The 14,964-nt window shown below is 45.7% G+C and overlaps 1 protein-coding gene across 1 annotated transcript in view; it reads right to left on the minus strand.

The window, feature by feature from the left end:
* Positions 1-11,224, minus strand: part of FNDC3B (fibronectin type III domain containing 3B) — a 327,048-nt gene extending 315,824 nt beyond the window's left edge. Inside the window, exon 1 of the mRNA XM_087725242.1 lies at positions 10,989-11,224. The gene's annotated coding sequence lies outside the window, so the exon portion shown is untranslated. The remainder of the gene's footprint in view (positions 1-10,988) is intronic.
* Positions 11,225-14,964: the final 3,740 nt, after the last annotated feature.

Here is a 14,964-nt window from a genome sequence, read left to right on the forward strand (position 1 = left end):
TACACATAAACCACTCTCACATATTCACACACACACACAAACACAAACATACACATTCATACTTATTATCCACCCTACTTCCAGAAGAAACAGAGGAGGAGAATGAAAACAGTGATGAGATGATGGAGATGCAGATAGAGGTGGAAATGGATACGATAGAGAAGGAAATGGAGGAGGAAAGAGGGAGATGACGAAGATAGAGATTGAGGTGGAAATGGACAGTATAGAAAAGGAGATGGGGGAAATGGAGGTGAAGGTAGGATCCCTACACTGTGAAGGAACGGTGATAAGGTAAGAAGGGGAAGCAGAAACTGAAGCAGAAGGATAAAGGGACAGAATTTGCAGGAAGATTCCTGCTGGGGTCAACAAGCAATGATGATGCTGTCCGTTCATCTGTGTCTGATTCTCAGCAATTCTATGGCCCAGCTCTCTCCACATTTTCTGATCTTTCACAGCTTCTTTCAGTTATTTTATGATCTGGCACCACATTTTTGGCAACCTTTTTTCCTATTACTGCTGACCATTCCAAGCATAACTGCATTTCCCAATGACTGTGAGCAAATGGCATGGCCAAAATCAGTAAAGCAGAATTTTGTGATATTGCCTTCCAGAAATATATCTGGTTTCTTACATTCCGGTGCTTGCTTGTCATCTTTGCCGTCCAAGGAATGTACAGGAGCCTTCTCCATCACCACAGCTCAAGCAAGTTGAGCTCAACAAATACACATCTCTATATCACATCTCTGAGCCTAGAATAACTTTCCTAACGGCTTTTCCCCTAGAAAATACGCTTAGATCTTCTGATCCTGTTTAGTCACTAAGAAATTATGCAACAGTCCACCCACATTCAGGAAGGAACAGGATGAAAACATGCTGCCATGGTCCTCTTCTCGTGGGTCTAGGACAACTCGCTGCAGACAATTTGTTGGGGCCAACTTGCCACCGCCAACTCCTCATGGGACAACTCGCCATGGCCAACTTGCAGTGGAACAAGAGTTACACTAACATAGAAGAAATGGTGGGATAGAATCATTAAAGAATGAAGGCAATAGGGGGAACAGAATGAAATGTGAATGACTAAAATTAAAATAATGTTTTAATTATTTAAATTGAATTGTTGAATTATCCTTTGGTGAGTTTTCCTGCAGCAAGGTGTCCTGCAGTGAGTTGGCTATGATGAGTTGGCCATGGCGAGTTGACGGTGGTGAGTTTCCCATTGCGCTTTTCATTGTCCTTATATAATAAATATATATATAAAGAGGATGGTTGCCAATGAAAAAGAAAGCAAGAATGCTGCCATCTTTCTGGGTGAAAGACAGAGAAGAGAATGTACAGGATCCTGCTTACTTCCAAAGAGCTGTGTTTCCCCGAAAACAAGATAGGGTCTTATTTTCTTTTGACCCCCGAAATAAGCACTTGGCCTTATTTTCAGGGAGGTCTTATTATTTTTGAAGTGCAGGATGCGGCGAGCATGGTCAACTCATGGCTGCTACTCTGTTGCAGTATTTTCGGGGAGGGCTTATTTTCAGGGGAGAGCTTATTTTAGCACATGCGCTCAAAAGCCCAATTGGGCTTATTATACAGAGGTCTTATTTTTGGGGAAACAAGGTAATTGTTTAAGGAGAAAAATCTGTTCACCTTCCAAGCAAATACTTTTGATCTTTATCCACAATGTTATATTAATTCCAGTATTATCCCTCACATTGTAGAACACTTTTAGATGAAGCCCACCAAAACTATGATAAAGACTTTGCAATGTGACCACAGGCCAAAAAAAAAGCTTACTATCCTAACAACTTTGAGGTATACCTATAAAATATGGCTTTCTCCTAGGAACAAAGGAAGCAGCTACTTAATTTGAAAAGGGTTTCTCATTTTCTACCTTCACTGAATTCTGGATTCCAGGACAACTGCTAATCAGACAGGGACAAAGGATCTGGACCATAGATTAAGTGGCAATTAAAAAAAATATTGCTCATGCCCATAACAGAGGTGGTATTCAGCAAGTTCTGACCAGTTCTGGAGAACCAGTAGCGGAAATTTTGAGTAGTTCAGAGAACCGGTAAATACCACCTCTGACTGCCCCTGCCCCCATCTATTCTCTGCGTCCTGAGTCCTGGCTGATCAGGAGGGAATGGGGATTTTGCAGGATCCTTCCCCTAGAGTGGGGTGGGAATGGAGATTTTACAGTATCCTTTCTCTGTCACACCCATCAAGCCCTTCCCACCAAGCCCTTCCCACCAAGCCATGCCACGCCCACCTAGACACACCCACAAAACCGGTAGTAAAACTTTGGAATCCCATCACTGGCCCATAGTCAAAAATCTAGTCAAGGAAAGTTCAAATATGAGTCATTGCCTGATAAAATTCAAGAGATTTTAAAGAGGGCTGGGCTGAATTGTTTATGGCAGCATAGAGATTTGAAGCTTTAGCACATTTAACTCCACCTTCCAATTGCATAAATCACCGTAAAAAACATGCTTTTCAGAAGCAGTTCGCTGGCAAAAAACCTTTTGAGCAATACCATTTGTTTGCTCTAACAAGGGGCAGCATCTTGTTCGATACTGAGTTTGCTATAGTTGCATTTTTTTACTGCTTGAGAAGCAAGAAAAACCTTCTGCCTCTGATGCCAAACTAATTTTTACTGACCACAGGTATTTTTGTGCACCTGGTCTGGAGTGTGGATTGTGAAGGTGGGGTGGGGTAGGGTGAGGGATGATTTGCTATTCTGCTGGAGGCCTCCAAATATCTTAGGCCAACCCTCTTTGTAACTGCACATTCCAGGAGAATATCAGCAGCCGTAGACAAGACAGTTTTAAGGGAATATTCTCATTGTTCAGCTAATAAACTTCCAAGAAGACCCAGGGTTTCCTGGAAAACAGTTCAAAAATCACTTTACGAAGGCCTGGATGTATTTATTTTTAAAACAAAGGTTTTTATATAGCTCCTCTTTTTAAACTCAGGTGTCAGCATTTTTTTTTAAAAAATTACATAATATAAAATTCATTACAAAGATCAGTGATTCCTGCCACAGTGGCAATTAGAAGGAACATAAATCACCATGGCCAAGAAATGTAAGGATTCTAGCCAACTAATGATGCAAATGGGCATCAAGTAACATAGATAGAATCTAAGCAAGTAAAACTAACCAATCCCGCCACAGGACAGCATTCTTAAAATAAAGCTACATCCCAAGACATATAACTGAATCCAACCACATTTCTTAAAACTGCAATTAGAAGCTCAACTGCAGGAGACAGCTTTTTTTTCCATTAAACAAGACAGGACAAATTTCTCAAAAGAAAATAGAAGTTACAAAGGCAATGTAGACTAAAAATATATCATGTATGAACTTGGAAAACTTTATAATGCAACAGCTCATCATCTTCTATCCCTGTAATGACCTCAGCGGATGAGTTCACCCATTTTAAAAATGGCAAGGAGCTAATTTTCATCACAGAATAGACACGAACTTTGTTACGAAACATAAACAAAGAAAAAAAAAACAGAAATTGGGTAATCATATGATACAGTATTTCTTTATGACTGCCAATGCCCTCTTCCTTATTTTTTCCTCAAATTGACCTCGATAAGAAATAGATAGATGATAGACAGAGATAGAGATAGAGATAGAGATAGAGATAGAGATAGAGATAGAGATAGAGATAGAGATAGAGATAGAGATAGAGATAGAGATAGAGAGAGAGAGAGAGAGAGAGAGAGAGAGAGAGAGAGAGAGAGAGAGAGAGAGAGAGAGAGAAGGGTAGGGTAGGGTAGGGTAGCATAGCATAGGATATAGATATGGAGGGAGAGAAAGGAGAGAGGGAGAGGAAGGGAGGGAGAGGGAGGGAGGGAGAGGGAAAGGCAGGGAAGGAGAGGGGGGGAGAGAATGAGCTAAGTATTTGGGTAAAGAATAAAATCAAGGAACGAATACAGTAACTTATTTTGATATATGCCCTGAAGGAGATGTGAGTGTAGCAAAGTATTACACAACTTCTACAAAAGAAGCCAACAATCATACAAGTTAGTTTCTTCTCTGTGGATTGGAGGAGCAATATAATTCCACTATTTCTTTCACTACTTTAATCAGAGATGCATTAGGATCACTGCATATATAAGAACAATACAAAGATAGCAATCTCCAAGGTCTGGCTTCTGCATGCATTTCTGTTGTACGTTTACCAACATAGGAAGATGCCTTACAGTAAATCTGCTAATTTGCATGTCCAGACTTATACGCTGTCTGGCTGTAAATGTATATCCACACATGTGCTTTATTATTGAGCTGTACAGTTGTTGGTTTTTTTTTTAAACTAGATGTAAGGAAATATAAAGAATGGCATCTGAATATTAGAAATTTCTGCAATTTCAAGCAGGCGTTTCCACATGCATTCAAACACACACTAAGGACTAGAAACATGCCCTTCTGATACTAGAGTCAAATATTGAGGCTACAGAATTCATTTCCCTATCTTACATCCTGCAGTTTTTTTTGTTTGCTAACGGTTGGCTTGTGTATGTGCGCATGCACGACACTTCTGTGCATGCAAAGAAGCATCCAGGAGGGTGGGCAGAGCCTCCCGCCACCAATGCTACCGGTTCACCCGAACCGCTGCTACCAGTTCGCCCGAACCAGTAGCAACCCACCACTAATTTATACATAGCATTTGAAGGCACTAGGAGATTGCATTATCTGTATATGATTCAAGAAAAATTAAATTAATTAATTTTACTAAATTTTCTCTCAAGCAACCCAAGAAATAAACACTTCTTTCCCTCTCTCTCTCTCTCTCTCTCTCTTTCTCTCTCTCTCCCTTCCTTCCTCCCTCCCTCTCTCTCTCTCTCTCTCTCTGTCTCGATGTCAACTAAAACATGAAAATGCCATATTAATTCCAGAGAAGCCAATGGCCTTGGTTGCTAGGTATACACAATACGCATAACCAGATGAAAGAGAGATGTCACGAGTACCTTCAAAGAACAAGGATTGCTTGCTTAATTTCAAACACTGCAGAAAAGGAAAACAGGCTATAGAAGAGACGTTGTAGAAATAAAATGCATAGAAGCCTCTTTCCATGTGAAGACCCAGCCCCCCCCCCCCCCCCAGGCCCTGAAGATCAGTTTCTTGATTCAGGTATTTTGGCAAATGGTTGAAGCCCCTCTTTTTCTTCTTTTTTCCTTGTTCCCATCAGGGCTTGTTATCTCTGTCATATTTGTTTCTTTTTTTCACTTTGTTGTCTTGTTTTAAACATTTTTAACAATTTGTAAACCGCAGAGAGTCATGGAGTGGCTTGCTCCAAGCATTACTACCGGTTCGGTGCATGCAAAAATTTTGCTCAGCTCCGTGCGCATACACATTTGCACAAAAAAAGGTCAGTGCATACGTACAATGTAAAAAAAATAAATAAATTTGTGCAATTACAATTGTTTTGCGCATGCGCAGAACTGAAAATTAAGATGACGGCCCCCATAGGAGAACCGGTTCAGGTACGTGGCTGGCGCTAAATCTACCGGTTCGGGTGAACCAGTCCAAACCGGTAGGAACCCACCTCTGTCACAGAGTCATGGGGAATTGGGCGGGCTATCAATTCAATAAATTACTCATTACATTACTATTTAGGGGGCAGGAGTGAGCATGATGTGCAAACTGAGCTTCTGGAAATCCATGTACAGTTCAATTTATTTTTTTCCCAAAATCAGAAAAAAATGGTTAATTCAGCTGAGGCATATCATGGAGATACAATCTAGACCAGGGGTGTGAAACTCAAGGCCCAGGGGCCCGATGTGGCTCACGGGGTGCTTAGATCTGGCCCACGGGGCTGCCCTAGAAAAAACAAAAGAACAGCCCGCAGTGGCTCTGCCAGAAAAACAGAGCTCAGGAGGGGCATATGTGTCCCTCCTAAGTTCCGTTTTCCCTGGCAGAGGGTCACAGGAAGACATCACAGCCAAAAACAGAGCTCTAGAGTGCTTGGGCGACAACAGCCCCCCCACCCCGAAATGAGTGAGGTTGAGCTGGCCACACCCACCCCAGCCACGCCCCCCCAGCCCCTAGGTTAAACACAACCCTGATGCAGCCCTCAATCAAATTGTGTTTGACACCCCTGATCTAGACAATTGGATTGGAAAACTCTTGCTCTTGAGAGTTATTTTAGAAATAATATGCATGGAAATTTATTCGTACCACCATCTTGATACAATGCTGGGAAGACTATCCAGAAAGGCAGAGAGGCGTTTAAAATTCTAACCGCTTGCAAATGCTGTTAAAAGATCATTCAAGTGGAAATTTCACTCCTTTAGCAAAAATAAATATGGAATACATCCCCCCCCCCCCCATACAGGCACACATACTAGTGGCCACCCACACACAAGACATTAAAGCCATTCTTTGAAAAAGTATCAATAAATAACTTGGAGGCCTTACTTTGAAATAATTCAAGAATATGAGAAAGCCAGCCTCACATCAACTGGGATCCCATCCAAGAACTTTGTGGCCTTCCCAATATTGCTCAACTACATTTCCCAGCATCCCCGGAAAAGATTCAGCATAGACCAGTGTTTCTCAACCTTGGCAACTAGAAGATGTCTGGACTTCAACTCCCAGAGTTCGCTGGCTGGGGAATTCTGGGAGTTGAAGTCCGGACATCTTCAAGTTGCCAAGGTTGAGAAACACTGGCATAGACAGACCAGGAGAAGAGAATACTGGTAGCTCATGGTTGAACTGTTGGGGTCCTTGGTGCTCTCTGAGCTGGGTTGTTTTCTTGCAAACATTTCATTACCAAACTGTTACCTAGTTTGATGGTACCTACCGTATTTTTGGGACTATAAGATGTACCGGAGTATAAAACACACCAAGATTTTGAAGAGGTGAATTTTTAAAAAAAGTTTTTGCAGTTTACAAGCTTCCCAAATCCTCCGCACGCCCCATTTTTTAATGAAAAAGTGGGCATGCAGAGAGTTTGAAAGGTCTGCGAAATGCTCCTGGGGGCTGGGGGGGGGGCCAAAAACGAGCAAACAATTGGCCCGTTTTTGGTGAAAACGGGCCCATTTTTGGCAACAAACAGGGCATGCATAGGTTTTGGGGTGCTTGTAGATTGCTCCTGGGGGCTGGGGAGGGCAAAAACAAAGAAAAAAATGGCCCATTTTCGCTTGTTTTTTCCCCTGCCCAGTGCCCAGAAGCACTTTGCAGGCCTCCCAAATCCTCTGCGCATCCATTTTTGAGAAACACAGGATGCCCGGGATGGGGTTTGGGGAGGACAAAAATGCTGTATTTAGAGTATAAGATGCACCCAGATTTTCACCCTCTTGGGGAGGGGGGGGGAAGGTGTGTCTTACACTCCAAAAAATACAGTAGTTTGGCAGTGAAACATCTTCAAGAAAACCACCAAGTTCAGAGAGCACCAAGGACTCCACAGACCATTGCAGAAGGTTTCATTTTCAAAACTGTATCAAAGATGGATCTCCAGATCACCAGTTTGATCTCCATAGCATCACTTGATGCAGGTTCTAATCCAGCCACCTCCAGAGGGCATCCAATTGAGGACCATTCATGCAGGAGGAAAGGAGAACAAGCCGACACCATTTGACTACACAATCAGTTCAGCAAGTTGGCTGGCTCCCTCCCAACCCCTTACTGATCTCAGACACTGATTCTGGGCCAAACACAAGGCAAGCAAAATGCCATCCGCATACTGATGCCACCTCCTTCCAAAGTCCAAGCTAAATTTCTGTTAGCACTTTTTTTTTAAGGTGGAGGAATCTTTTTTAGGTGGAGCTGAGTGAGTGGGAAGGTTGCAGGTTCAATTCTGGGTATCTGCAGCTCTGGATCTGGTGGAGGGGGGGGGCACCCCAAATGACGCTGGGTGTTAACTGGAAAAGAATCAATTTCTGTGGATTTCAACACAAGCACCCAACGAGGATTCTTGACATCTGAGTCTCCTCTCCCCACACCACCACCACCACCACAGGAGAATCAACCAAGAGGCTATTCCACTGAATCAGCCATCAAAATGGGGTAGGGATTGGGGGAGGAGAATTAAGAAGGGAACATAGGTTGTAGCAACCAAGAAATGGCCCATTCATTCTCACTAGAATGAATGCCTCTTTGGAAATTACGGAATCATGCATCTTTTATTTTGTTAATAAAGTTTAGCATTTAAAAGAGGAGGGGGGGAAAGAGGCTGGCCTAGGAAAGTAGAATAAGAATAAGAATAGAATAGAATAGAATAAAAATTAGAACAGAATAGAATGGAACATTCTTTATTGGCCAAGTGTGATTGGACACACAAGGAATTTGTCTTTGGTGCATATGCTCTCAGTGTACATAAAAGAAAAGATACATTCATCACGAATAATAAGGTACAACACTTAATGGTAGCCATAGGGTACAAATAAGCAATCTAATCATACTAGGAAACAATCAATATAAAACATAAGGATACAAGCAACAAAGTTACAGTCATACAGTCATAAGTGGGAGGAGTTGGGGGATTGGAATGATGAGAAGACTAATAGTAATAGTAATGCAGACTTAGTAAACAGTTTGTAAACAGTGTTTAGGGAATTATTTGTTTAGCAGAGTGATGGCATTCGGAAAAAACACAATATTATTTTTTTATAATACAATTGCATTCATTTTAATAATATAATAGGAAAAAAATAATAATATCAATAACATCTGGAGCACTGATGACGCACCATTGGCATTGACAAAAATCACCATCGGTCAATTGCAAAAGGCTGCCTTGGAACAGTTTTGCCATTCTGCAGAGATAGCTTTGAAGGCCTCCAAACCACAACATGGCCTGCCTTGTCTCCCTGCCTATCCTGGGTCCTTGAGAAGGTCTCGATAAGGACACACACACACAAAATGCCAAATCCAGTCTAAACATCTGGCCGACCAACCATAATAAATAATATCAGCCAGCATTCCATTTCCTGGCAATGTGCTATTATTGCGGGGGGGGGGGGGAGAGAGAGAAAGAGAAGGAGGCTGCGAGTTTGGCAAAGGAAATCAAAAGTTTCCAGAAATCTTTCTTCACTTTTGGCGTCAGCGAGAACGGGAGGAGCCCTGGGAGGACAGCCTGGCCCGCCTGCGTCTTTCCATCGCTTTCTCCAACGTGTCCCTAGACAGGGACCTTGTGCCAAAACGGGGGAGGGGGGGGGAGATTTTTTTTCATTAAAAAAAAATAGAACCTCCAGCTTTCTGGCGACCGCAGGGAGGAGCGCTGGCTGCATCGCCTCCACCTGAATGCCTCCTCCATCCTTCCACGCCGCCCAGCCGGGCTCGACCTTACGCGGTTGGGTGGAAAAGACCCTCGAAGTGACGTCCCCCCCTCCCCAATTCGGCTTCATTCGCGATTCTGCCCTTACCTATTCTTGGGCGAGGAGGGGGGAAAGGAGGGGGTGTGGTGATGGTGGGAGGGGATGGGTGGGAAGGGAGCACGGGGACGACAAAGCCCATGTTCCACTTCCCCAGCTTCCACGAAAACCTGCCTTGCCCTGAGGTGGCGCTGATCTTTTCCTTTTTGGGGAGAAAGAAGGCAAATTGGGGGCGGAGGGGCGGCGGCGGAGGGAAGATACATAGCTTGACCGCCGCGGTTTAGCAAGGCTCCAGCCTCCCGGGGAAAGCCGCGCGGAGTCTCTCTGGATTGCTAGGATAGGATGGAGCGCGTCTCTCCTCCGCACCCGCCCAAGGCGGAGGGAAGCCGATCTCACCCCTAGACACGGGTTTCCTTCCCAAAGAGCCCCGCCAGGAGCGGAGCAGCCCGTCCCCTCCCTCCCCCCCTTCCCCTTCCTTCCACTTTCCGCCCCGCAGCCTTCAGGGTTACCCAGCGCATCCCCCCTCCATCGCCTCTGACCCTTCAGCATCGGCCTCGGCCCCTCTTCCCTCGCCCAACACCCGGGCCAACTTCGGCGGCTCCGGGCGGAAACTCAGCCGACCCCTTCTTCTTCTTCTTCTTCTCCCCCTCTCCTCTTTCACACACACACGGCCGGGGCAGCCCGAGACCTGAACGCCGCTGCCAATCGAGCCGAAGGGGTTTCCTTTTCGCCACTTCTTTCTTTCTCCTCTCTCTCTCTCTCTCTCTCTCTCTCTCTCTCTCTCTCTCTCTCTCTCTCTCTCCCTCTCTCTCCCTCCCTCCCTCCCTCCCTCCCTCTCTCTCTCTTCCTCCCCGTTTCCTCTTTTTTAAAAAAGGAAGACGATTCCTAAAACAGGGCAAATAATCCAGGCGCTGGAAGTAAAGCAGGAAAGTAGGAAACGCGGGGAAAGAAATGGGCCGGCCAGATTTCAAAGGCACCGGCAGGGCTGATCTCTCTCTCTCCCCCCCCCCTTCCCCAAACAACAATAATAAAATAAAACGGATCCACTCCAAAATGATCACATCGTAGGAACTTGGGGCTTCACCGTCCCCCACTCAACTTCCCAAGTCGCCGTCTTCTTCTCCCAATTGAGACTTTAGGGCGACCTTTACTTCTTCTGCTTGCTTCTCACCCACCCACTCCCACAATATATTGAACCCCGATCCCGGTTACCACTCGGTTTCCGCACTTTGGAAACAAAAGGAACCCGGATCGGGAAGAGAGAGAGAGAGAGAGAGAGAGGGAGGGAGGAGGGAGGGAGGGAGAGAGAGAGAGAGAGAGAGAGAGAGAGTGGGAGGGAGGGAGGGAGGGAGAGAGAGAGAGAGAGAGAGAGAAGAACGACGCGACCCCCTCCACCCCCCCAGCCCGAACGTCTGCACACTTTGGAAAAAGCCAAGGAGCCTTTGGCGAGGAAACTGGGGCGCTTGGGATTCCTGCAATCGGAAGCGTCCCCTTTGCTTTTTTTCCAAGGGTTAGCGGAGTGGGGATCGTGGCTGGGTGGGAGAAGAGCGGCAGATAGAAATCCCTTTCCACGCAGGGCATATATTTTTTTTCTCCCCCTCCCTCCCTCCCTCCCTCTGCAAGCTTTTCCAGGCGCGGAGAAAAACGGGGCCGGATTGCGAAGAGGGTCTTACCTTGGGGGTTGGAAACGGGGGGGGCGTTGCGCGCGAGGAAGAAATGCCCTGTCTGTCCTTCGGTGGGAAGGGAAGGGAAGGGGAGGCGACCGGCAGTCCGGAAAAAAAAAATCACCCCGCCTGGCTGGAGAGACTGAGCGAGCTGGAATAACTACCAGGCGGGTTCGGAGGGGGATTCCGCCATGTCAATGATGTCGGACCACATGGGATTTGTGACCAGCCCACATACCATACAGTCTGGATTAGAAGCTACTGTGGGAAAGGATTGGGGGGGGGGGGGTGGAGAGCAATCAGCTGAGAAGGAACGGGCGGAGAGGGAGGGGGAGAGGCAAGGCCAGCAAAGAAGGGAGGGAGAGAGAGAAAAGCAGGGCGGGAGGGGGCGACAAACCCCTGACACCACCTACAATATATACACACACACAAACAAACAACCGGACACTCGGACCCGAACCTGCCGGTTTCTCTTCTCCTGCCCGTTTCCCTTCTCCTTCAACGCGACTGCTTGCAAACTGAGACGCGAGATGCGCGAAGAAGGGACGGTTTCTTTCAGCCCGGGTTGTGTTCGCACGACCCCACCGGGCCATGGACTAGACTAGAGCCAGTGGTGTATTAATCGTTAAGCAGACGAAGCACGTGCTTGGGGCACCAGGCCCAAAGGGAGCACCCACAAAGTTGAAAAAAAGGGGGGAGGAACCCCAATGAAGATTTGTACAGTATGTATAAAGGAGAGGGGGGAGGGGCACCAAGATTTGTCAGGGCTTAGGGCACCACTGACTAGAGCAGTGCTTCTCAACCTTGGCCTATCTGAAGATGCATGGACTTCAACTCCCAGAATTCTGCTGGCTGGGGGATTCTGGGAGTTGAAGTCCACGCATCTTCAGGTAGGCCAAGGTTGAGAAGCACTGGACTAGACTTGATTTTTTCAACCCAATGATGTTCCATCCTGGGGGGGGGGTGTTATGCAGGGGTGAAATCCAGCAGGTTCTGACAGGTTCTGGAGAACCGGTTGCGGAAATTTTGACTAGTTCGGGGAACCTGCAAATGCCACCTCTAGCTGGCCCCAGAGTGGGGAGGCAATGGAGATTTTTCAGTATCCTTCCCCTGCCACGCCCACTAAACCACACCCACCAAGTCACATTACACCCACCAAGTCTCGCCCACAGAACCTACCAGTAAAAAAAAGTTTTAATAAGTTGAATTTCACCATTGGGGTTATAGTGGAGAGCTCGGATTGTGGCATAAAATCAAGAAAACAGACCATAGGGAAAGGATAGGGAATTCATTAGAGCCCGTACAACAGGTTTAAAAATAAACTATCCACTTTTTGAGTGGCTGTGCCTAAACTGGGAATCTGTCCTGTGAATTTGCCTGACATCCACAGGAAGGTTATTAGTAGGACTGGATTCTAGCTGCAAATGTGGTCTTCGCTAGAGATCACCCCCCCTCCCCTTATGGGTTGAGTGTGGGGACTATATAAGGAATTATAGCTGGTGACGGGCATGTCAAGTTCCTCCATGAGTCAAGCAGGGCAAAGAGTATCATAAATTCTGCAGAAGCTTTGCCATAAAATCAGCAGTTTCATACAATCTCCGGTTAGATCAGAGACTTTGGGAGAATGAAAGTATCACAGGACATACTAGGCCTCTCTTTAAATACTCAACAACTTTTTTAAAATACTCCACAACTTTTCCCATACATAAAGGTAAAGGTTCCCCTCGTGCACATGTGCTAGTCGTTCCTGTCTCTAGAGGGCGATGCTCGTCTCCGTTTCAAAGCCGAAGAGCTAGCGTTGTCCGAAAATGTCTCCATGGTCATGTTGCCAGCATGCAAAATGCCGAAGGTGCATGGAACGCTGTTACCTTTCCACCAAAGGTGCCTCCTATTTTTCTACTTTGCATTTTTACATGCTTTCGAACTGCTCGGTTGGCAGAAGCTGGGACAAATAACGGGAATTCACTCCTTTATGCGGCGCTAGGGATTGTAACCACCGAACTGCCGACCTTTCTGATCGACAGCGCCTTAGCCACTGAGTCACCGCATTCATACATAGCCAAGCTAAGAAGTCATACCTCTCGGTTATAAATTACACACCCTTTGAGCTCTTGCTTAGATTTTCATTGTAATCACCCCTGAAGAGATACCAAACCCTCAAAAATTTAGCTTTCTCTTCATTGTTGAGATTCCCTACCATCAATATTTTTGCAAAATCAATGGAATTTCTGTTTTTTCTTTTTTCACAGTTACGAGTTGTAATCTCTTCCTCATGTTTGCATCTACAAGATTCCTGTAAAAATTGGCTTATTACTTACCATTTTGCCTTAACATTAATCCCCCCCATCCACTAAAACTCTTTCACACACCTACAGAAGAGGTTCCAAAAAATTTTGAAACCCACCACTCACTCTCTCTCTCTCTCTCTCACACACACACACACACACACTCACACACAGAGAGAGAAAGAGAAAGAAAGGCAGAAAGAAAGAAATACAAAAAGAAAAAAAGAAAGAAAAAGAGAGGGATGAAAGAAAGAAAGGAAAAAGAGACAGAGAGACAAAAGAACGGAAAGAGAGAGAGAGAGTGTGAAAGAAAGAAAGAAAACACATGGCCAGCAAGCCACTCCCACCAGGTCACATGGCTGGCAAGCCACTCCCACAAAGGAGGCCACACCCACAGAGTAGGTTCGAAATTTTTTTGAAACCCACCACTGTGTTGTACCAACCTCAAATAGATATCTGCCTCTTGCTGATTTCAATAATTAAAATGAACAAGAGAAGAGATCCGCGTCTTGACATTTTCCCTGCTCGCCGAGCTGACAACCAGCCAGATGGCCCGATCCCATTGTATGCTAGTTCTATCCACAATGGGGCCTGTCACAACTATGGCGAATTCAAATCCATCAATGACATAAGCCAAGTCAACATGCCCTTCTGCAAGAAATTGGTGGTAGCACATTCCCTTTCATTTTCCTACCCGGGATTAATTAGTAACATTCATATATCGAGGGCGCTGCAGGTAAATGCCCAAGTGTGTTGAAGCAAGGAGATGAAAGAGAAAAGAGAATGGCATGATGCCCATGGACACCAATGTGCCTGCATTCAAATCCCTTGATGCTTGTCCATACTCCTCATAAACAAAAAAGTGATTTATTTCCTCTAACAGGATTGGTTGGCAAGCTTCCTGCACCTTCTTTATTTCCAAGAATGACTCCACCCAGCAGCCTTGGAAAAGAAGTGGAGGAGAGGATAGGTACAGCCCTCTGCATTGTTCAAAAGAATGTCCATCTATCCAGTGGTAGCATTCAATTTTTTTTATTATCAGTTCTGTGGGCATGGCTTGGTGGGCGTGGCTTGGTGGACATGGCAGGGGAAGGATACTGCAAAATCTCCATTATCTCCTCACTCCAGGGGAAGGTTACTGCAAAATCTTCATTCCCACCCTACTCTAGGGGAAGGTTACTGCAAAATCTTCATTCCCATCCTACTCTAGGGGAAGGTTACTGCAAAATCCCCAATCACACACCACTCCAGGGGAAGGATACTGCAAAATCCCCATTCCCACCCCACTCCAGGGGAAGGTTACTGCAAAATCCCCTTTCCCACCACACTCCAGGGGAAGGTTACTGCAAAATCCCCATTCCCACCCCATTCCAGGGGAAAGATACTGCGAAATTTCCATTCCCACCACACTCCAGGGGAAGGATACTGCAAAATCCCCATTCCCACCCCACTCCAGGGGAAGGATACTGCAAAATCCTCATTCCCACCCCACTCCAGGGGAAGGATACTGCAAAATCCCCATTCCCACCCCACTCCAGGGGAAGGATACTGCAAAATCCCCATTCCCACCCCACTCCAGGGGAAGGATACTGCAAAATCCCCATTCCCACCTCACTCCAGGGGAAGGATACTGCAAAATCTCTATTCCTACCCCACTCCAGGGGAAGGATGCTGCAAAATCCGCATTACCACTCCATTCA

Source organism: Thamnophis sirtalis, unplaced genomic scaffold (genome assembly GCF_051295495.1).
Source record: "Thamnophis sirtalis isolate CommonGarterSnake01/CBP01778 unplaced genomic scaffold, rThaSir2_p1.2 scaffold_11, whole genome shotgun sequence".
NCBI classification, from domain to species: Eukaryota; Metazoa; Chordata; class Lepidosauria; order Squamata; family Natricidae; genus Thamnophis; species Thamnophis sirtalis.